Below are 24,172 nucleotides of genomic sequence, written 5' to 3'. Positions count from 1 at the left end.
TTCGCACAGGCCAACGCATTTTTCACAGCTCGAACGTTCAACGAGAATAATAACCTATCCCGCAATTCTTAGACCTGTAAAAAGTCTTTTCACTCATGTGGTCATATTGACGACGGGGTGCGTGGGGAGACTGGTCCTATAGGTACCCGTATAAGGGTATACAGGACACAGTGTTCTGAAACAGACAATCGGCGACAAAATTAGTTGAAGACAGTTGCTAACAGAGCACACTGGCAACGACACATTCATATTTTTGCAAGAAAAATTGTCCAGAAAGTACGTTTCGGGGATACCCCTTCCCTCCCCCACCCTAATCAATGTTGTACCGTTGTCGACAAGGCTAGTAGAAAACAAAAACACAACATTGTCCCGGGGGGTCGGAGGGGGGCCATTTGCGCCGCCGAGCTTGCAATCGACTCTAAAGGATAAGAGTGTCTCAACAATTTTGACGCCGATTGTCTGTATGAAAAAACTTTGTATGAAATGTAATGACGACTTCTGATAAGCGTTTTTTTGCATTAATATATGAAATATACACATTTTACTAGCGTTTATGCGTTTGATGTCATATAGGAATCAGAACATATATTAAATCACCTTTTTCTTTATTACGGTGATGTAGCAGTCACTGGTATGATTGCAGACATTTCAGTGTCGAACATAGTTTTCACACAGAACATTTCTAACGAGGTAAGGGCAGTATACGCTTGCCATAAGTGCATGTATACGCGTGCCATCTATTTGCGAGGGGCGGAAAGTGAAATGATATTGTCAGGGAAGTGATATCTCACGGGCTTTGATATACCGCCTTCTAAAAAAAAAGAAATTTTAACGCAAGTAATCACTACCGAGAACGTCAATTACAACGGCCAAAATGTGGATGTCGAACGCGCAGCGAAGTTACGTTCACGCCACAAACGCTTATTATTGAGAGAAAGGACATCGTACTAATAATGACAATTTTCAAGACGATTTGTGCATTGTTTTGGATTTGACATACCTTGAAATAAAGTGATACTTTCGGAACATTGCGTGACGTTTAGCATTCCCTTTTGAAATTTACCATACATAATTCCATTTCAACTTGTTACAAGGGATATGACCATAAAAAGAGGAAATATAAATAGCAAATACAGTTTATAACTCCTGGTACAAAAAAAGAGCAGCAAACAATGCCGTACTCTGATTTTAGTAACTTCGCGGAGGAGTGGCCACGAGTAACCACGAGTAACCATAATTAACAAGTAGAATAATTACATTATCTTTTTGTAATAATCTTGTGGTTACTCGTGGTTACTCGTGGTTACTCGTGGGTAATGAGAAAATATTGTTTCTTTACACCCAAAAACATTCATTTCCCACCAAAACCAGCTCTGCAAAGCATCTGCGACAAGGTGGAAAGTCTTTTTGCACCGACATAGCAATTTGAGCGTGGAAAGTAAATGTGTTCCCCGGCTGTAACAGCCACCATGTCTGTTTCGCGTTCATCTGCGACACCACTTCGACCAACAAAATCGGCTTCTTCCGATGAATTGGAGTTAGAGGCATAACCCTTTAACAATCCATGCTTTAACGCTACTCACAATAGCGTATTAAAGAAGGCAAAAGTGAACAGGTCCTTTGCACTTACGTCGCAATCTTCGCTTCGCACAGGACAACGCATTTTTCACACTCGAAAACGAGAATAATAAACTATCCGCAATTTTTTAGACCTGTAAAAAGTCTTTCACTCATGTGGTCATATTGACGGACAGACTGGACTATAGGTACCCGTATAAAGGGTATAAAGGAAGTTTTCTGAAACAGACAATCGGCGACAAAATTAGTTGAGACAGTTGCTAACAGAGCACACTGGCAACGACACATTCATTGTTTGCAAAGAAAACTTGTCCAGAAAGTACGTTTCGGGGATACCCCTCCTCTCCCACCCTAATCAATGTTGTACCGCTGTCGACAAGGCTCGTAGAAAACAGAAAAACACAACATTGTCCCGGGGGTGCGGGGGAGGGGGCCATTTGCGCCGCCGAGCTTGCAATCGACTCTAAAGGATAAGAGTGTCTCAACAATTTTGACGCCGATTGTCTGTATGAAAAAACTTTGTATGAAGTGTAATGACGACTTCTGATAAGCGTTTTTTTGCATTAATATATGAAATATACACATTTAATAGCGTTTATGGTTTTGATGTCATATAGGAATCAGAACATATATTAAATCACCTTTTTCTTTATTACGGTGATGTAGCAGTCACTGGTATGAATGCAGACATTTCAGTGTCGAACATAGTTTTCACACAGAACATTTCTAACGAGGTAAGGGCATGTATACGCTTGCCATAAGGGCATGTATACGCTTGCCATCTATTTGCGAGGGGCGGAAAGTGAATGATATTGTCAGGGGAAGTGATATCTCACGGGCTTTGATATACCGCCTTCTAAAAAAAAAGAAATTTTAACGCAAGTAATCACTACCGAGAAACGTCAATTACAACGGCCAAAATGTGGATGTCGAACGCGCAGCGAAGTTACGTTCACGCCACAAACGCTTATTATTGAGAGAAAGGACATCGTACTAAATAATGACAATTCAAGACGATTTGTGCATTGTTTTGGATTTGACATACCTTGAAATAAAGTGATACTTTCGGAACATTGCGTGACGTTTAGCATTCCCTTTTGAAATTTACCATACATAATTCCATTTCAACTTGTTACAAGGGATATGAGCCATAAAAAAGAGGGAAATATAAATAGCAAAGACAGTTTATAACTCCTGGGACAAAAAAAGAGCAGCAAACAATGCCGTACTCTGATTTTAGGAACTCCGCGGAGGAGTGGCCACGAGTAACCACGAGTAACCATAATTAACAAGTAGAATAATTACATTATCTTTTTGTAATAATCTTGTGGTTACTCGTGGTTACTCGTGGTTACTCGTGGTAAATGAGAAAATATTGTTTCTTTACACCCAAAAACATTCATTTCCCACCAAAACCAGCTCTGCAAAGCATCTGCGACAAGGTGGAAAGTCTTTTTGCACCGACATAGCAATTTGAGCGTGGAAAGTAAATGTGTTCCCCGGCTGTAACAGCCACCATGTCTGTTTCGCGTTCATCTGCGACACCACTTCGACCAACAAAATCGGCTTCTTCCGATGAATTGGAGTTAGAGGCATAACCCTTTAACAAATCCATGCTTTAACGCTACTCACAAATAGCGTATTAAAGAAGGCAAAAGTGAACAGGTCCTTTGCACTTACGTCGCAATCTTCGCTTCGCACAGGACAACGCATTTTTCACACTCGAAAACGAGAATAATAAACTATCCGCAATTTTTTAGACCTGTAAAAAGTCTTTCACTCATGTGGTCATATTGACGGACAGACTGGACTATAGGTACCCGTATAAAGGGTATAAAGGAAGTTTTCTGAAACAGACAATCGGCGACAAAATTAGTTGAGACAGTTGCTAACAGAGCACACTGGCAACGACACATTCATTGTTTGCAAAGAAAACTTGTCCAGAAAGTACGTTTCGGGGATACCCCTCCCTCCCCCACCCTAATCAATGTTGTACCGCTGTCGACAAGGCTCGTAGAAAACAGAAAAACACAACATTGTCCCGGGGGTGCGGGGGAGGGGGCCATTTGCGCCGCCGAGCTTGCAATCGACTCTAAAGGATAAGAGTGTCTCAACAATTTTGACGCCGATTGTCTGTATGAAAAAACTTTGTATGAAGTGTAATGACGACTTCTGATAAGCGTTTTTTTTGCATTAATATATGAAATATACACATTTTAATAGCGTTTATGCGTTTTGATGTCATATAGGAATCAGAACATATATTAAATCACCTTTTTCTTTATTACGGTGATGTAGCAGTCACTGGTATGATTGCAGACATTTCAGTGTCGAACATAGTTTTCACACAGAACATTTCTAACGAGGTAAGGGCATGTATACGCTTGCCATAAGGGCATGTATACGCTTGCCATCTATTTGCGAGGGGCGGAAAGTGAATGATATTGTCAGGGGAAGTGATATCTCACGGGCTTTGATATACCGCCTTCTAAAAAAAAAGAAATTTTAACGCAAGTAATCACTACCGAGAACGTCAATTACAACGGCCAAAATGTGGATGTCGAACGCGCAGCGAAGTTACGTTCACGCCACAAACGCTTATTATTGAGAGAAAGGACATCGTACTAAATAATGACAATTTCAAGACGATTTGTGCATTGTTTTGGATTTGACATACCTTGAAATAAAGTGATACTTTCGGAACATTGCGTGACGTTTAGCATTCCCTTTTGAAATTTACCATACATAATTCCATTTCAACTTGTTACAAGGGATATGAGCCATAAAAAAGAGGGAAATATAAATAGCAAAGACAGTTTATAACTCCTGGGACAAAAAAAGAGCAGCAAACAATGCCGTACTCTGATTTTAGGAACTCCGCGGAGGAGTGGCCACGAGTAACCACGAGTAACCATAATTAACAAGTAGAATAATTACATTATCTTTTTGTAATAATCTTGTGGTTACTCGTGGTTACTCGTGGTTACTCGTGGTAAATGAGAAAATATTGTTTCTTTACACCAAAAACATTCATTTCCCACCAAAACCAGCTCTGCAAAGCATCTGCGACAAGGTGGAAAGTCTTTTTGCACCGACATAGCAATTTGAGCGTGGAAAGTAAATGTGTTCCCCGGCTGTAACAGCCACCATGTCTGTTTCGCGTTCATCTGCGACACCACTTCGACCAACAAAATCGGCTTCTTCCGATGAATTGGAGTTAGAGGCATAACCCTTTAACAAATCCATGCTTTAACGCTACTCACAAATAGCGTATTAAAGAAGGCAAAAGTGAACAGGTCCTTTGCACTTACGTCGCAATCTTCGCTTCGCACAGGACAACGCATTTTTCACACTCGAAAACGAGAATAATAAACTATCCGCAATTTTTTAGACCTGTAAAAAGTCTTTCACTCATGTGGTCATATTGACGGACAGACTGGACTATAGGTACCCGTATAAAGGGTATAAAGGAAGTTTTCTGAAACAGACAATCGGCGACAAAATTAGTTGAGACAGTTGCTAACAGAGCACACTGGCAACGACACATTCATTGTTTGCAAAGAAAACTTGTCCAGAAAGTACGTTTCGGGGATACCCCTCCCTCCCCCACCCTAATCAATGTTGTACCGCTGTCGACAAGGCTCGTAGAAAACAGAAAAACACAACATTGTCCCGGGGGTGCGGGGGAGGGGGCCATTTGCGCCGCCGAGCTTGCAATCGACTCTAAAGGATAAGAGTGTCTCAACAATTTTGACGCCGATTGTCTGTATGAAAAAACTTTGTATGAAGTGTAATGACGACTTCTGATAAGCGTTTTTTTGCATTAATATATGAAATATACACATTTTAATAGCGTTTATGCGTTTTGATGTCATATAGGAATCAGAACATATATTAAATCACCTTTTTCTTTATTACGGTGATGTAGCAGTCACTGGTATGATTGCAGACATTTCAGTGTCGAACATAGTTTTCACACAGAACATTTCTAACGAGGTAAGGGCATGTATACGCTTGCCATAAGGGCATGTATACGCTTGCCATCTATTTGCGAGGGGCGGAAAGTGAATGATATTGTCAGGGGAAGTGATATCTCACGGGCTTTGATATACCGCCTTCTAAAAAAAAAGAAATTTTAACGCAAGTAATCACTACCGAGAACGTCAATTACAACGGCCAAAATGTGGATGTCGAACGCGCAGCGAAGTTACGTTCACGCCACAAACGCTTATTATTGAGAGAAAGGACATCGTACTAAATAATGACAATTTCAAGACGATTTGTGCATTGTTTTGGATTTGACATACCTTGAAATAAAGTGATACTTTCGGAACATTGCGTGACGTTTAGCATTCCCTTTTGAAATTTACCATACATAATTCCATTTCAACTTGTTACAAGGGATATGAGCCATAAAAAAGAGGGAAATATAAATAGCAAAGACAGTTTATAACTCCTGGGACAAAAAAAGAGCAGCAAACAATGCCGTACTCTGATTTTAGGAACTCCGCGGAGGAGTGGCCACGAGTAACCACGAGTAACCATAATTAACAAGTAGAATAATTACATTATCTTTTTGTAATAATCTTGTGGTTACTCGTGGTTACTCGTGGTTACTCGTGGTAAATGAGAAAATATTGTTTCTTTACACCCAAAAACATTCATTTCCCACCAAAACCAGCTCTGCAAAGCATCTGCGACAAGGTGGAAAGTCTTTTTGCACCGACATAGCAATTTGAGCGTGGAAAGTAAATGTGTTCCCCGGCTGTAACAGCCACCATGTCTGTTTCGCGTTCATCTGCGACACCACTTCGACCAACAAAATCGGCTTCTTCCGATGAATTGGAGTTAGAGGCATAACCCTTTAACAAATCCATGCTTTAACGCTACTCACAAATAGCGTATTAAAGAAGGCAAAAGTGAACAGGTCCTTTGCACTTACGTCGCAATCTTCGCTTCGCACAGGACAACGCATTTTTCACACTCGAAAACGAGAATAATAAACTATCCGCAATTTTTTAGACCTGTAAAAAGTCTTTCACTCATGTGGTCATATTGACGGACAGACTGGACTATAGGTACCCGTATAAAGGGTATAAAGGAAGTTTTCTGAAACAGACAATCGGCGACAAAATTAGTTGAGACAGTTGCTAACAGAGCACACTGGCAACGACACATTCATTGTTTGCAAAGAAAACTTGTCCAGAAAGTACGTTTCGGGGATACCCCTCCCTCCCCCACCCTAATCAATGTTGTACCGCTGTCGACAAGGCTAGTAGAAAAACACAACATTGTCCCGGGGGTGCGGGGGAGGGGGCCATTTGCGCCGCCGAGCTTGCAATCGACTCTAAAGGATAAGAGTGTCTCAACAATTTTGACGCCGATTGTCTGTATGAAAAAACTTTGTATGAAGTGTAATGACGACTTCTGATAAGCGTTTTTTTGCATTAATATATGAAATATACACATTTTAATAGCGTTTATGGGTTTTGATGTCATATAGGAATCAGAACATATATTAAATCACCTTTTTCTTTATTACGGTGATGTAGCAGTCACTGGTATGAATGCAGACATTTCAGTGTCGAACATAGTTTTCACACAGAACATTTCTAACGAGGTAAGGGCATGTATACGCTTGCCATAAGGGCATGTATACGCTTGCCATCTATTTGCGAGGGGCGGAAAGTGAATGATATTGTCAGGGGAAGTGATATCTCACGGGCTTTGATATACCGCCTTCTAAAAAAAAAGAAATTTTAACGCAAGTAATCACTACCGAGAACGTCAATTACAACGGCCAAAATGTGGATGTCGAACGCGCAGCGAAGTTACGTTCACGCCACAAACGCTTATTATTGAGAGAAAGGACATCGTACTAAATAATGACAATTTCAAGACGATTTGTGCATTGTTTTGGATTTGACATACCTTGAAATAAAGTGATACTTTCGGAACATTGCGTGACGTTTAGCATTCCCTTTTGAAATTTACCATACATAATTCCATTTCAACTTGTTACAAGGGATATGGCCATAAAAAAGAGGGAAATATAAATAGCAAAGACAGTTTATAACTCCTGGGACAAAAAAAGAGCAGCAAACAATGCCGTACTCTGATTTTAGGAACTCCGCGGAGGAGTGGCCACGAGTAACCACGAGTAACCATAATTAACAAGTAGAATAATTACATTATCTTTTTGTAATAATCTTGTGGTTACTCGTGGTTACTCGTGGTTACTCGTGGTAAATGAGAAAATATTGTTTCTTTACACCCAAAAACATTCATTTCCCACCAAAACCAGCTCTGCAAAGCATCTGCGACAAGGTGGAAAGTCTTTTTGCACCGACATAGCAATTTGAGCGTGGAAAGTAAATGTGTTCCCCGGCTGTAACAGCCACCATGTCTGTTTCGCGTTCATCTGCGACACCACTTCGACCAACAAAATCGGCTTCTTCCGATGAATTGGAGTTAGAGGCATAACCCTTTAACAAATCCATGCTTTAACGCTACTCACAAATAGCGTATTAAAGAAGGCAAAAGTGAACAGGTCCTTTGCACTTACGTCGCAATCTTCGCTTCGCACAGGACAACGCATTTTTCACACTCGAAAACGAGAATAATAAACTATCCGCAATTTTTTAGACCTGTAAAAAGTCTTTCACTCATGTGGTCATATTGACGGACAGACTGGACTATAGGTACCCGTATAAAGGGTATAAAGGAAGTTTTCTGAAACAGACAATCGGCGACAAAATTAGTTGAGACAGTTGCTAACAGAGCACACTGGCAACGACACATTCATTGTTTGCAAAGAAAACTTGTCCAGAAAGTACGTTTCGGGGATACCCCTCCCTCCCCCACCCTAATCAATGTTGTACCGCTGTCGACAAGGCTCGTAGAAAACAGAAAAACACAACATTGTCCCGGGGGTGCGGGGGAGGGGGCCATTTGCGCCGCCGAGCTTGCAATCGACTCTAAAGGATAAGAGTGTCTCAACAATTTTGACGCCGATTGTCTGTATGAAAAAACTTTGTATGAAGTGTAATGACGAATTCTGATAAGCGTTTTTTTGCATTAATATATGAAATATACACATTTTAATAGCGTTTATGCGTTTTGATGTCATATAGGAATCAGAACATATATTAAATCACCTTTTTCTTTATTACGGTGATGTAGCAGTCACTGGTATGATTGCAGACATTTCAGTGTCGAACATAGTTTTCACACAGAACATTTCTAACGAGGTAAGGGCATGTATACGCTTGCCATAAGGGCATGTATACGCTTGCCATCTATTTGCGAGGGGCGGAAAGTGAATGATATTGTCAGGGGAAGTGATATCTCACGGGCTTTGATATACCGCCTTCTAAAAAAAAAAGTTTTAACGCAAGTAATCACTACCGAGAACGTCAATTACAACGGCCAAAATGTGGATGTCGAACGCGCAGCGAAGTTACGTTCACGCCACAAACGCTTATTATTGAGAGAAAGGACATCGTACTAAATAATGACAATTTCAAGACGATTTGTGCATTGTTTTGGATTTGACATACCTTGAAATAAAGTGATACTTTCGGAACATTGCGTGACGTTTAGCATTCCCTTTTGAAATTTACCATACATAATTCCATTTCAACTTGTTACAAGGGATATGAGCCATAAAAAAGAGGGAAATATAAATAGCAAAGACAGTTTATAACTCCTGGGACCAAAAAAGAGCAGCAAACAATGCCGTACTCTGATTTTAGGAACTCCGCGGAGGAGTGGCCACGAGTAACCACGAGTAACCATAATTAACAAGTAGAATAATTACATTATCTTTTTGTAATAATCTTGTGGTTACTCGTGGTTACTCGTGGTTACTCGTGGTAAATGAGAAAATATTGTTTCTTTACACCCAAAAACATTCATTTCCCACCAAAACCAGCTCTGCAAAGCATCTGCGACAAGGTGGAAAGTCTTTTTGCACCGACATAGCAATTTGAGCGTGGAAAGTAAATGTGTTCCCCGGCTGTAACAGCCACCATGTCTGTTTCGCGTTCATCTGCGACACCACTTCGACCAACAAAATCGGCTTCTTCCGATGAATTGGAGTTAGAGGCATAACCCTTTAACAAATCCATGCTTTAACGCTACTCACAAATAGCGTATTAAAGAAGGCAAAAGTGAACAGGTCCTTTGCACTTACGTCGCAATCTTCGCTTCGCACAGGACAACGCATTTTTCACACTCGAAAACGAGAATAATAAACTATCCGCAATTTTTAGACCTGTAAAAAGTCTTTCACTCATGTGGTCATATTGACGGACAGACTGGACTATAGGTACCCGTATAAAGGGTATAAAGGAAGTTTTCTGAAACAGACAGTCTGTATGAAAAAACTTTGTATGAAGTGTAATGACGACTTCTGATAAGCGTTTTTTTGCATTAATATATGAAATATACACATTTTAATAGCGTTTATGCGTTTTGATGTCATATAGGAATCAGAACATATATTAAATCACCTTTTTCTTTATTACGGTGATGTAGCAGTCACTGGTATGATTGCAGACATTTCAGTGTCGAACATAGTTTTCACACAGAACATTTCTAACGAGGTAAGGGCATGTATACGCTTGCCATAAGGGCATGTATACGCTTGCCATCTATTTGCGAGGGGCGGAAAGTGAATGATATTGTCAGGGGAAGTGATATCTCACGGGCTTTGATATACCGCCTTCTAAAAAAAAAGAAATTTTAACGCAAGTAATCACTACCGAGAACGTCAATTACAACGGCCAAAATGTGGATGTCGAACGCGCAGCGAAGTTACGTTCACGCCACAAACGCTTATTATTGAGAGAAAGGACATCGTACTAAATAATGACAATTTCAAGACGATTTGTGCATTGTTTTGGATTTGACATACCTTGAAATAAAGTGATACTTTCGGAACATTGCGTGACGTTTAGCATTCCCTTTTGAAATTTACCATACATAATTCCATTTCAACTTGTTACAAGGGATATGAGCCATAAAAAAGAGGGAAATATAAATAGCAAAGACAGTTTATAACTCCTGGGACAAAAAAAGAGCAGCAAACAATGCCGTACTCTGATTTTAGGAACTCCGCGGAGGAGTGGCCACGAGTAACCACGAGTAACCATAATTAACAAGTAGAATAATTACATTATCTTTTTGTAATAATCTTGTGGTTACTCGTGGTTACTCGTGGTTACTCGTGGTAAATGAGAAATATTGTTTCTTTACACCCAAAAACATTCATTTCCCACCAAAACCAGCTCTGCAAAGCATCTGCGACAAGGTGGAAAGTCTTTTTGCACCGACATAGCAATTTGAGCGTGGAAAGTAAATGTGTTCCCCGGCTGTAACAGCCACCATGTCTGTTTCGCGTTCATCTGCGACACCACTTCGACCAACAAAATCGGCTTCTTCCGATGAATTGGAGTTAGAGGCATAACCCTTTAACAAATCCATGCTTTAACGCTACTCACAAATAGCGTATTAAAGAAGGCAAAAGTGAACAGGTCCTTTGCACTTACGTCGCAATCTTCGCTTCGCACAGGACAACGCATTTTTCACACTCGAAAACGAGAATAATAAACTATCCGCAATTTTTTAGACCTGTAAAAAGTCTTTCACTCATGTGGTCATATTGACGGACAGACTGGACTATAGGTACCCGTATAAAGGGTATAAAGGAAGTTTTCTGAAACAGACAATCGGCGACAAAATTAGTTGAGACAGTTGCTAACAGAGCACACTGGCAACGACACATTCATTGTTTGCAAAGAAAACTTGTCCAGAAAGTACGTTTCGGGATCCCCCTCCCTCCCCCACCCTCATCAATGTGGTACCGCTGACAACAAGGCTCGTAGAAAACAGAAAAACACAACATTGTCCGGGGGGTGGGGGGGTGGGGGCCATTTGCGCCGCCGAGCTTGCAATCGACTCTAAAGGATAAGAGTGTCTCAACAATTTTGACGCCGATTGTCTGTATGAAAAAACTTTGTATGAAGTGTAATGACGACTTCTGATAAGCGTTTTTTTGCATTAATATATGAAATATACACATTTTAATAGCGTTTATGCGTTTTGATGTCATATAGGAATCAGAACATATATTAAATCACCTTTTTCTTTATTACGGTGATGTAGCAGTCACTGGTATGATTGCAGACATTTCAGTGTCGAACATAGTTTTCACACAGAACATTTCTAACGAGGTAAGGGCATGTATACGCTTGCCATCTATTTGCGAGGGGCGGAAAGTGAACGATATTGTCAGGGGAAGTGATATCTCACGGGCTTTGATATACCGCCTTCTAAAAAAAAAGAAATTTTAACGCAAGTAATCACTACCGAGAACGTCAATTACAACGGCCAAAATGTGGATGTCGAACGCGCAGCGAAGTTACGTTCACGCCACAAACGCTTATTATTGAGAGAAAGGACATCGTACTAAATAATGACAATTTCAAGACGATTTGTGCATTGTTTTGGATTTGACATACCTTGAAATAAAGTGATACTTTCGGAACATTGCGTGACGTTTAGCATTCCCTTTTGAAATTTACCATACATAATTCCATTTCAACTTGTTACAAGGGATATGAGCCATAAAAAAGAGGGAAATATAAATAGCAAAGACAGTTTATAACTCCTGGGACAAAAAAAGAGCAGCAAACAATGCCGTACTCTGATTTTAGGAACTCCGCGGAGGAGTGGCCACGAGTAACCACGAGTAACCATAATTAACAAGTAGAATAATTACATTATCTTTTTGTAATAATCTTGTGGTTACTCGTAGTTACTCGTGGTTACTCGTGGTAAATGAGAAAATATTGTTTCTTTACACCCAAAAACATTCATTTCCCACCAAAACCAGCTCTGCAAAGCATCTGCGACAAGGTGGAAAGTCTTTTTGCACCGACATAGCAATTTGAGCGTGGAAAGTAAATGTGTTCCCCGGCTGTAACAGCCACCATGTCTGTTTCGCGTTCATCTGCGACACCACTTCGACCAACAAAATCGGCTTCTTCCGATGAATTGGAGTTAGAGGCATAACCCTTTAACAAATCCATGCTTTAACGCTACTCACAAATAGCGTATTAAAGAAGGCAAAAGTGAACAGGTCCTTTGCACTTACGTCGCAATCTTCGCTTCGCACAGGACAACGCATTTTTCACACTCGAAAACGAGAATAATAAACTATCCGCAATTTTTTAGACCTGTAAAAAGTCTTTCACTCATGTGGTCATATTGACGGACAGACTGGACTATAGGTACCCGTATAAAGGGTATAAAGGAAGTTTTCTGAAACAGACAGTCTGTATGAAAAAACTTTGTATGAAGTGTAATGACGACTTCTGATAAGCGTTTTTTTGCATTAATATATGAAATATACACATTTTAATAGCGTTTATGCGTTTTGATGTCATATAGGAATCAGAACATATATTAAATCACCTTTTTCTTTATTACGGTGATGTAGCAGTCACTGGTATGATTGCAGACATTTCAGTGTCGAACATAGTTTTCACACAGAACATTTCTAACGAGGTAAGGGCATGTATACGCTTGCCATAAGGGCATGTATACGCTTGCCATCTATTTGCGAGGGGCGGAAAGTGAATGATATTGTCAGGGGAAGTGATATCTCACGGGCTTTGATATACCGCCTTCTAAAAAAAAAGAAATTTTAACGCAAGTAATCACTACCGAGAACGTCAATTACAACGGCCAAAATGTGGATGTCGAACGCGCAGCGAAGTTACGTTCACGCCACAAACGCTTATTATTGAGAGAAAGGACATCGTACTAAATAATGACAATTTCAAGACGATTTGTGCATTGTTTTGGATTTGACATACCTTGAAATAAAGTGATACTTTCGGAACATTGCGTGACGTTTAGCATTCCCTTTTGAAATTTACCATACATAATTCCATTTCAACTTGTTACAAGGGATATGAGCCATAAAAAAGAGGGAAATATAAATAGCAAAGACAGTTTATAACTCCTGGGACAAAAAAAGAGCAGCAAACAATGCCGTACTCTGATTTTAGGAACTCCGCGGAGGAGTGGCCACGAGTAACCACGAGTAACCATAATTAACAAGTAGAATAATTACATTATCTTTTTGTAATAATCTTGTGGTTACTCGTGGTTACTCGTGGTTACTCGTGGTAAATGAGAAAATATTGTTTCTTTACACCCAAAAACATTCATTTCCCACCAAAACCAGCTCTGCAAAGCATCTGCGACAAGGTGGAAAGTCTTTTTGCACCGACATAGCAATTTGAGCGTGGAAAGTAAATGTGTTCCCCGGCTGTAACAGCCACCATGTCTGTTTCGCGTTCATCTGCGACACCACTTCGACCAACAAAATCGGCTTCTTCCGATGAATTGGAGTTAGAGGCATAACCCTTTAACAAATCCATGCTTTAACGCTACTCACAAATAGCGTATTAAAGAAGGCAAAAGTGAACAGGTCCTTTGCACTTACGTCGCAATCTTCGCTTCGCACAGGACAACGCATTTTTCACACTCGAAAACGAGAATAATAAACTATCCGCAATTTTTTAGACCTGTAAAAAGTCTTTCACTCATGTGGTCATATTGACGGACAGACTGGACTATAGGTACCCGTATAAAGGGTATAAAGGAAGTTTTCTGAAACAGACAATCGGCGACAAAATTAGTTGAGACAGTTGCTAACAGAGCACACTGGCAACGACACATTCATTGTTTGCAAAGAAAACTTGTCCAGAAAGTACGTTTCGGGGATACCCCTCCCTCCCCCACCCTAATCAATGTTGTACCGCTGTCGACAAGGCTCGTAGAAAACAGAAAAACACAACATTGTCCCGGGGGTGCGGGGGAGGGGGCCATTTGCGCCGCCGAGCTTGCAATCGACTCTAAAGGATAAGAGTGTCTCAACAATTTTGACGCCGATTGTCTGTATGAAAAAACTTTGTATGAAGTGTAATGACGACTTCTGATAAGCGTTTTTTTGCATTAATATATGAAATATACACATTTTAATAGCGTTTATGCGTTTTGATGTCATATAGGAATCAGAACATATATTAAATCACCTTTTTCTTTATTACGGTGATGTAGCAGTCACTGGTATGATTGCAGACATTTCAGTGTCGAACATAGTTTTCACACAGAACATTTCTAACGAGGTAAGGGCATGTATACGCTTGCCATCTATTTGCGAGGGGCGGAAAGTGAACGATATTGTCAGGGGAAGTGATATCTCACGGGCTTTGATATACCGCCTTCTAAAAAAAAAGAAATTTTAACGCAAGTAATCACTACCGAGAACGTCAATTACAACGGCCAAAATGTGGATGTCGAACGCGCAGCGAAGTTACGTTCACGCCACAAACGCTTATTATTGAGAGAAAGGACATCGTACTAAATAATGACAATTTCAAGACGATTTGTGCATTGTTTTGGATTTGACATACCTTGAAATAAAGTGATACTTTCGGAACATTGCGTGACGTTTAGCATTCCCTTTTGAAATTTACCATACATAATTCCATTTCAACTTGTTACAAGGGATATGAGCCATAAAAAAGAGGGAAATATAAATAGCAAAGACAGTTTATAACTCCTGGGACAAAAAAAGAGCAGCAAACAATGCCGTACTCTGATTTTAGGAACTCCGCGGAGGAGTGGCCACGAGTAACCACGAGTAACCATAATTAACAAGTAGAATAATTACATTATCTTTTTGTAATAATCTTGTGGTTACTCGTAGTTACTCGTGGTTACTCGTGGTAAATGAGAAAATATTGTTTCTTTACACCCAAAAACATTCATTTCCCACCAAAACCAGCTCTGCAAAGCATCTGCGACAAGGTGGAAAGTCTTTTTGCACCGACATAGCAATTTGAGCGTGGAAAGTAAATGTGTTCCCCGGCTGTAACAGCCACCATGTCTGTTTCGCGTTCATCTGCGACACCACTTCGACCAACAAAATCGGCTTCTTCCGATGAATTGGAGTTAGAGGCATAACCCTTTAACAAATCCATGCTTTAACGCTACTCACAAATAGCGTATTAAAGAAGGCAAAAGTGAACAGGTCCTTTGCACTTACGTCGCAATCCTCGCTTCGCAGAGGACAACGCATTTTTTACACTCGAAAACGAGAATAATAAACTATCCGCAATTTTTTAGACCTGTAAAAAGTCTTTCACTCATGTGGTCATATTGACGGACAGACTGGACTATAGGTACCCGTATAAAGGGTACGTATAAAGGAAGTTTTCTGAAACAGACAATCGGCGACAAAATTAGTTGAGACAGTTGCTAACAGAGCACACTGGCAACGACACATTCATTGTTTGCAAAGAAAACTTGTCCAGAAAGTACGTTTCGGGGATACCCCTCCCTCCCCCACCCTAATCAATGTTGTACCGCTGTCGACAAGGCTCGTAGAAAACAGAAAAACACAACATTGTCCCGGGGGTGCGGGGGAGGGGGCCATTTGCGCCGCCGAGCTTGCAATCGACTCTAAAGGATAAGAGTGTCTCAACAATTTTGACGCCGATTGTCTGTATGAAAAAACTTTGTATGAAGTGTAATGACGACTTCTGATAAGCGTTTTTTTGCATTAATATATGAAATATACACATTTTAATAGCGTTTATGCGTTTTGATGTCATATAGGAATCAGAACATATATTAAATCACCTTTTTCTTTATTACGGTGATGTAGCAGTCACTGGTATGATTGCAGACATTTCAGTGTCGAACATAGTTTTCACACAGAACATTTCTAACGAGGTAAGGGCATGTATACGCTTGCCATAAGGGCATGTATACGCTTGCCATCTATTTGCGAGGGGCGGAAAGTGAATGATATTGTCAGGGGAAGTGATATCTCACGGGCTTTGATATACCGCCTTCTAAAAAAAAAGAAATTTTAACGCAAGTAATCACTACCGAGAACGTCAATTACAACGGCCAAAATGTGGATGTCGAACGCGCAGCGAAGTTACGTTCACGCCACAAACGCTTATTATTGAGAGAAAGGACATCGTACTAAATAATGACAATTTCAAGACGATTTGTGCATTGTTTTGGATTTGACATACCTTGAAATAAAGTGATACTTTCGGAACATTGCGTGACGTTTAGCATTCCCTTTTGAAATTTACCATACATAATTCCATTTCAACTTGTTACAAGGGATATGGCCCATAAAAAAGAGGGAAATATAAATAGCAAAGACAGTTTATAACTCCTGGGACAAAAAAAGAGCAGCAAACAATGCCGTACTCTGATTTTAGGAACTCCGCGGAGGAGTGGCCACGAGTAACCACGAGTAACCATAATTAACAAGTAGAATAATTACATTATCTTTTTGTAATAATCTTGTGGTTACTCGTGGTTACTCGTGGTTACTCGTGGTTACTCGTGGTAAATGAGAAAATATTGTTTCTTTACTCCCAAAAACATTCATTTCCCACCAAAACCAGCTCTGCAAAGCATCTGCGACAAGGTGGAAAGTCTTTTTGCACCGACATAGCAATTTGAGCGTGGAAAGTAAATGTGTTCCCCGGCTGTAACAGCCACCATGTCTGTTTCGCGTTCATCTGCGACACCACTTCGACCAACAAAATCGGCTTCTTCCGATGAATTGGAGTTAGAGGCATAACCCTTTAACAAATCCATGCTTTAACGCTACTCACAAATAGCGTATTAAAGAAGGCAAAAGTGAACAGGTCCTTTGCACTTACGTCGCAATCTTCGCTTCGCACAGGACAACGCATTTTTCACACTCGAAAACGAGAATAATAAACTATCCGCAATTTTTTAGACCTGTAAAAAGTCTTTCACTCATGTGGTCATATTGACGGACAGACTGGACTATAGGTACCCGTATAAAGGGTACGTATAAAGGAAGTTTTCTGAAACAGACAATCGGCGACAAAATTAGTTGAGACAGTTGCTAACAGAGCACACTGGCAACGACACATTCATTGTTTGCAAAGAAAACTTGTCCAGAAAGTACGTTTCGGGGATACCCCTCCCTCCCCCACCCTAATCAATGTTGTACCGCTGTCGACAAGGCTCGTAGAAAACAGAAAAACACAACATTGTCCCGGGGGTGCGGGGGAGGGGGCCATTTGCGCCGCCGAGCTTGCAATCGACTCTAAAGGATAAGAGTGTCTCAACAATTTTGACGCCGATTGTAGCTTTCAATGGAGGCTAATGCGGGGAAATCTTTTGAAATGCAAATACTTTTTAATATATTCCCCCGCATTAGCCTTCATTGCAAGCTAGCTCCAGTCCAATGCTGGGAATACGAATATGGTCTATTGACGTGCAAGTCACGAGGGTGTCCAATTACAGGTATCCAATTACAAAAAGTTCAAATTGAATGAATGTTATTGGACGCCCACGTGATCACGCACCGATTAATAATCCTAATAGGACTGAGTGGAGTCCAATTCGGTTCGGCTGTAATCATACGAGTGATTAATAAAATCAGACGACCGCGTAGCGGGAGTCCGATTTGTTAATCACAACTGAATTGGACGACACGATGTCCTGTTACCAATTTTTTTTAAAAATCATAATAATTCTCAAGGTAGGGTTAGAGCCACTTTAAATTTTCGAAAATTTAATGTGGCTCTGATTGGAGGAGAATGTAGCCATTTCATTTTGTTGTTTTGTAAAGAACGGGAAAGAAATAGACGAAGAATTATAACGCACGCCTACTGCCCGTGGCTGATTTCCGTTTCGTAAAGGGTCGACACCATTTTTAACGGTCGACGGCATTATTGGTAACTGAGACTTTGAGAATGAACGATGCTATATCTGCTTTAGTTTAGGCCTGGACAAGGTAGAAATGGGTTACTTAATTGTACATATTCACACTGGTTTGCTTGCGGTTAGCTATTATTTGTTGTTTGGAGCAACTCTGTCATTAACATTTAAGAAAGTCAAGTTTTATAAGTAATTTTTGGGGAAATTTGGCGGATCAATCTTGTTGCCAACGAGCAAGCCGAGCGAAGACGCAAGGCTTGCGAGGCGGCCAGCTTAATGCCGCGCGAAGTATTGCAGCAGGCAGAAAAATTCTCGAACGTTGGCTGAAAAGTGTAATGTAAGCCTACGTAGTGTAATGTAAGATCCCCTGGAGATTTTAGTAGGGACAATGAAAGCCCGTGTTTTAATGTGTGATATCATTAGACAAATGTGCATGATGCGAGCCGCTATTGATGATCTCGTGCTAGGAGGTGAGTGAAAACACATTTTTCCCGTTTCCCTGACCATTGTGTTGTGGGTGCAGGGATTGTGGGGTGCAGGGATGGCGCAGTGGTGAGAGCACTCGCCTCCCACCAATGTGGCCCGGGTTCGATTCCCGGACTCAGCATCATATGTGGGTTGAGTTTGTTGGTTCTCTACTCTGCACCGAGAGGTTTTCTCTGAGTACTCCGGTTACCCTCTCCTCAAAAACCAACATTTGACTTGATTTACTTTCATTGTTCATTTCAGTTTACAGTGTCCCCAATTAGCGCTCCAGCGCTGGAACGACTAGACACTTAAATAAAGTTCCTTTCCTTTCCTTTTGACTGTTAATGTTTATTTTCGAACCATCGTGGTCTATATTGAGTGAACGAGCTCAAAACTAAACCGGCGTACGTGTTCTTATCGGCTGCTGTTGTCAATTTCGGATTTCAAGTCGGCCCGCAGTTACAGCAGTTTGTTTTTCGTTTTGTAACCATTGAGTCGTCAACAATTTAATTTAAACATAGGGAGCCCACACAAACAGTGTGTCTGTTTGTATGTTCGAAATATAAAGAAATGTATGGGAAATATTGAAGAGTCCTAATACAGTAAACTTACATCGAGAAATGACTATGTTAAAGCTCAAAATAACCTCAGTTGTTGTATATTGTCATTGCTGCGGCTGAAAATGGTGAATTTGAGCGATTTGGTGGATTTTCCGTTGACTGTTACTACACGTCCTTAGAAAGAGACAAGGGTGGAAAGCTCATTTTCGACCGCTCCAGCGTCAAGCCGATTTTCACCCAGAAATTAGAATCGCCCGTCTTTCAAATCGAACACCAGATAAACTGAAAGGTTGACGCTTCTTCTCGTGCCATTCAATCGAAGATCCATTCAAAATCCAAGCGCTAACCGCCAAATAATTTTCGAGAAATGCAGCTTTCGAAGCGACCAGCATCCGCGGCCGGGATTTCGTGTGCCAAGGAGCAACCGTCACGCTGTTTGCTCCACACTGATTGGATGTTGCTAAACAATTCATCCAATCTTGTAATGGCTCCATCTTGTAAAATAAAAATTCTACATGTGAAACAACTTTCATGTGCGAGAGACTTTGACTGGCCCGTTACATGGTCCACGCTGGAAAGTCTCAAAACGCCTTGGCGATTTTTTACATGGCACTGATTTTATTCGACTTAATTATTGCATACACCCTTTTTTTAATAAGAATGTTGTTTTTCCGGCCCAGGCTGAATATTCTTATTTTTCTGCCGATTTTAGGCTGAAAATATTCTTGTATTATTCTTAAATTATAGCTTATGGTATTTTTGTTTTAAAAATTTTGGGGGTATCAACTGCATGTGTTTGGTATCTAGACGTTTTCGCTAGGTTTTGTTTTTTAAAAGAGAAAGAATTTGTCATAATACTTTTTTGCGGTTTAGTTTGTCTTTTGTGCTGAATACTGTACATATGTATTACATGTTAAGTACATCGTGTCATTAGCGTTGAACATTTTGCTACAGCTTGTGCAAGTTTTTTCGTTTTGTTGGCTAGCTTCGCCGTTCAGAGAAACTAAGGAATAATTTTATACGGTTAAGTTAAAAACGTAAAATTGTATTGCATTTACAGATGTTTCAACACACAAAATTATATCTATCCTTTTCAAAATCTTAGCCTCGGCTTTATTCTGAAAATCATTCTTAAAATTTCGCAAATTTCAGCCTTGATATTCCTATAAAATGTATTCTGTTCAAATTACGGCCTTTCAAAAATTACAGCAGTACTTTCCATATTATTGCAAAACACGTTGACATCTGCAATGTTGTTGGAGATACAAAATGTGCAATTTCTATTATTGTATTATTGTTTTTAACTAGATAAGTTGAGTTGCAATTACAACTACTGTTGGGTGTTTTTGAACTCTGATGCAAATCTGTAAACTATGTATTATATTGACTGTTTCGTTGGCACTTAGCGATAGCTACTACTAGTAGTGTAGTGGTATAAGAGGGAAATTAGGAAACAGAGGTTCGGGCTTCCATTCCGGGTGGTTATTTACACAATTTACTTTTTCTTCAATTCAGTAGAGAAAAATTTGCTAATAGCTGAAAAAGTTTCTAAGTGTCGCGAAAATGGCATAGACCGTTTACGAATTGGACAACGCCTACACAGCCACTGTACTCGTTGTCATTTGTAATGAAACGTCTCTTGAAAATCAAAGAATATAAAATGACTTTTTGCCACTTTCCCGCCAATTCGTCTTAGCTAGTTGCGAAAAAGTCGCTTGACTGTCCACGCAACGCACTAGTAACATCCTAGAAGAACTTTGAAGAATGTCTAGATTTTTTTATAACTTAAGAGGGATTATTTTTGGTATGAGGCCTATGTTGGAAATTCACTCTCTTACCACTGCGCTAACAACCGCGCTACCGAGGCAACCACAGTTGAGTGGGTCGAATATTAGCTACAAAGAAAAGATCGATTACCAGGCATTTGCTCCCAGCCCTCTCGGACACAGAATTACTTTTGCAGATCGTCGGGACACGTTTAACGGACCTCATGTATATTGTCTGGCTTGTAACCCGTATTCAGCGTGTTGCAATTTCCCGAGAATAAACTCGATTATAGTTGGCGCCTGCCCCATCTATTCGTTGTAATATATAGATTTAGCCAAGCCTAAAAGCGGAGCTCCCGGCTTGTTTGGGTGGATTAGTGAAAATAAAAGGCTTTGGAACTGCCCGCCTTTTGGTTTTCCCGGATATTGCTTAATTATTTTCTTCGCTGCCTAACTAGTGAATTCCACGGTTAATTTTACCTGAAAAACCGACTGATCACATGAATCACGAAGGGATGAGTGTGATATCGGTTTTTCCAGCGAAATCTACTGTCGAATTCACCAGTTAGGCAATTAATTTTTCTTGAATCGCAAGAGTTTAAAAAAAAAAAACAAGCAAATCCTCAGCAAGCGAACGGAAAAGGAAAGAAGCCATTTCAAAGTCGACTGTCAAACGCCAGCGAATAGGAATCACGCTAAAATTAGAAATCACAGACGTACTATAGCTCGTGATGTGAGAGATCGTACTTTATTTATTCCACTTTATCTCTGAAAATGAGATCATTTACATTTTGATGTACTTCATTGAAACACGCCAGCTTGGCTTAGAACCAGAATCGGCTAGAAAGGACAAACTTCAAACAAGATCTCCAACAAATTACCTGTACGTGCTCTAAACAAACTTCTGAAAACACAAGCTGGTGGCATTTATCCTTATACTTTTACGAGAACTCATTGCGATTACACGTTTAGAAGATAAGTTAAGGCCAAGGAAACCAGCAACAGATCGATTATTTCTGTCCAAAAAGAGTACAGATGATTGTTATTTAATTGCAGTTAACAATAAAAATTCGAGTTTTATTCCTGAACAAAGGAAAAAACGACTAAACCACGTTTTAGAAATATGCATCCACTTGAAATAACTAATCCGTAGAAATAACAAACGGTTTAGTGTCCAAGAAAACAATTTGTGGAGTAACTTCTTCCACCAACTTTAAGCTATTACTGGTCTACCGTTTTGTCGTTCTCGTTCTCTTTCTCTCTTCTTTCGCTTCTGTTCTTCTGACATAGGCCGTCCAGGCATCTTGCAACCTTAGTAGAATCGAAATTAAGACATACCAAAAACTGCAATTCAGAGCAAAAAGCAGCCCCAAACAAATTAAAAATAAACACTCAGCTTTAAGTTTATATCCCTCCAATGCTTGACTTGAATAACTACAGCTATATTATGTTAAATCTGGATTGAAACCAGCGAAAAATGCAAAAAAAATATATTTTCCAAACCGTACCTGAACACGAAAAGCATCGACTGTCAAGAGCTTTGCTGACGTAGCATGGCTGTGTAGCCGCGTCGAGCCACAGAAAGAGCGCGAAAAATTAAGCCTCGATCAGGTGTGAGTGTGAGTGTCTGACCTGGCCTGAGCCTGCGATCCAATCAACAACCAGTCCCGGGTCAGCGGTCAACTTCAACAAAACAGCTGACCTCAATAAGGTCTAACTTGAGCACGCGATATGGTCACGTGATACTGGTCAGCGAATACCTTGTTTTGACAGGTGTCAATTGACCATAAGATTGATATCCAATGTCAAAGATGTATGCTGTAAACTAGCTATAGTGGAGCTATAGTGTAAACTGGAGTATTAGGGACCTTAAGATCTACGACGATGACGTCGACGAAAACGTCACCTCAAAATAGAACTTCGCTCTAGTAAAAGTCTTTCGCGATTATTCCATCACGTTCACTTCGTACAATGTGGGCGAAGTATCCTAAAAAGAAATTGGTACGAGCGGTTTCAGACTGAAAATAGAGAATGAAAGATTCTCTGTTGCATGCTCATGTTGTCGTCAAAACCTCAAATTTAGTGATTTCACGTCGTCGTCACGCAGAGAACCGCAAAAATATGAGCTAAAATCCGTGCTGCACGTGCAGCACGATTATTTATGCTCTTTTAACCAATGATATCATTGTTTTGTGGCGTTTTCGTTGACGTCGTCGTCGTAGATCTTAATCTCCCTATTGCCTCCTCGATGAGCTCTGAAATTGAGCCCGTGATATGGTTACGTGAAACTGGTCACCTTGGCATACATGGAGGGTCGGACGTACGTACGGACGTTCATGACGTCATGGCTGTAAAACCAAATTTTCTCACATCGATGGGTTACCATATTTTCTTAGCTGTGGTGTTCCGCGCGCTCGCGCCTTCGCCACGCGCGGAGCTCCGCTATTATAGGACAATTTTTTTCTAATCGGCTGATAGAAGCGAAGCTGAATAGAATGGAATGATCATTTACAAATTGTCTACAATTTTTCTAATGACCATCTTGATTAGCGTTTTCATGTCGTGGAATATTTGAGAATAATTCGTCCAAAGAATGAAGAAATTTCCAGTTTGTGTCAACACAAATACTGGCAGTCTTTAATTTCTAGTTTTTTAGAACAAATTGTCCGCTCATTCGGGGCGCTGCTTTTGATACTTCTGTGTGCAGCCCAGCAAATTGTAGTTATTATATATGAGACTGAGTTCTCCCAGAAGTGCCAAGCTTACTCAACAACTGATACAAAACACAATGAAATAAGTCAGAAATACTATTTAATGCCAGCACCACGTTTTCTTTGTTTAACAGCACTCCTTTTCTCAGAAAATCTACACACAAAAACTGCTGGACTAATCGGCAGTTAACTAAACGGCAGACCATGTTTTGCTTTAAGGGCGAAGAGGCCATTCTTCTCACTGCACTAAGGGTGCGTTCGATTGACCGTATTCCGGAATAGGAAT

The 24,172-nt window shown here is 40.3% G+C and overlaps 1 protein-coding gene across 1 annotated transcript in view; it reads right to left on the bottom strand.

The window, feature by feature from the left end:
- The window catches only part of LOC138051809 (furin-like protease kpc-1), a 371,910-nt gene that overhangs the window by 59,883 nt on the left and 287,855 nt on the right, over positions 1-24,172 (bottom strand). The window lies entirely within an intron of this gene.

Source organism: Montipora capricornis, chromosome 6 (genome assembly GCF_036669925.1).
Source record: "Montipora capricornis isolate CH-2021 chromosome 6, ASM3666992v2, whole genome shotgun sequence".
Lineage (NCBI taxonomy): Eukaryota > Metazoa > Cnidaria > Anthozoa > Scleractinia > Acroporidae > Montipora > Montipora capricornis.
Note: the sequence above shows the minus strand (reverse complement) of the source record. Positions and strands in the feature narration are given on the sequence as shown.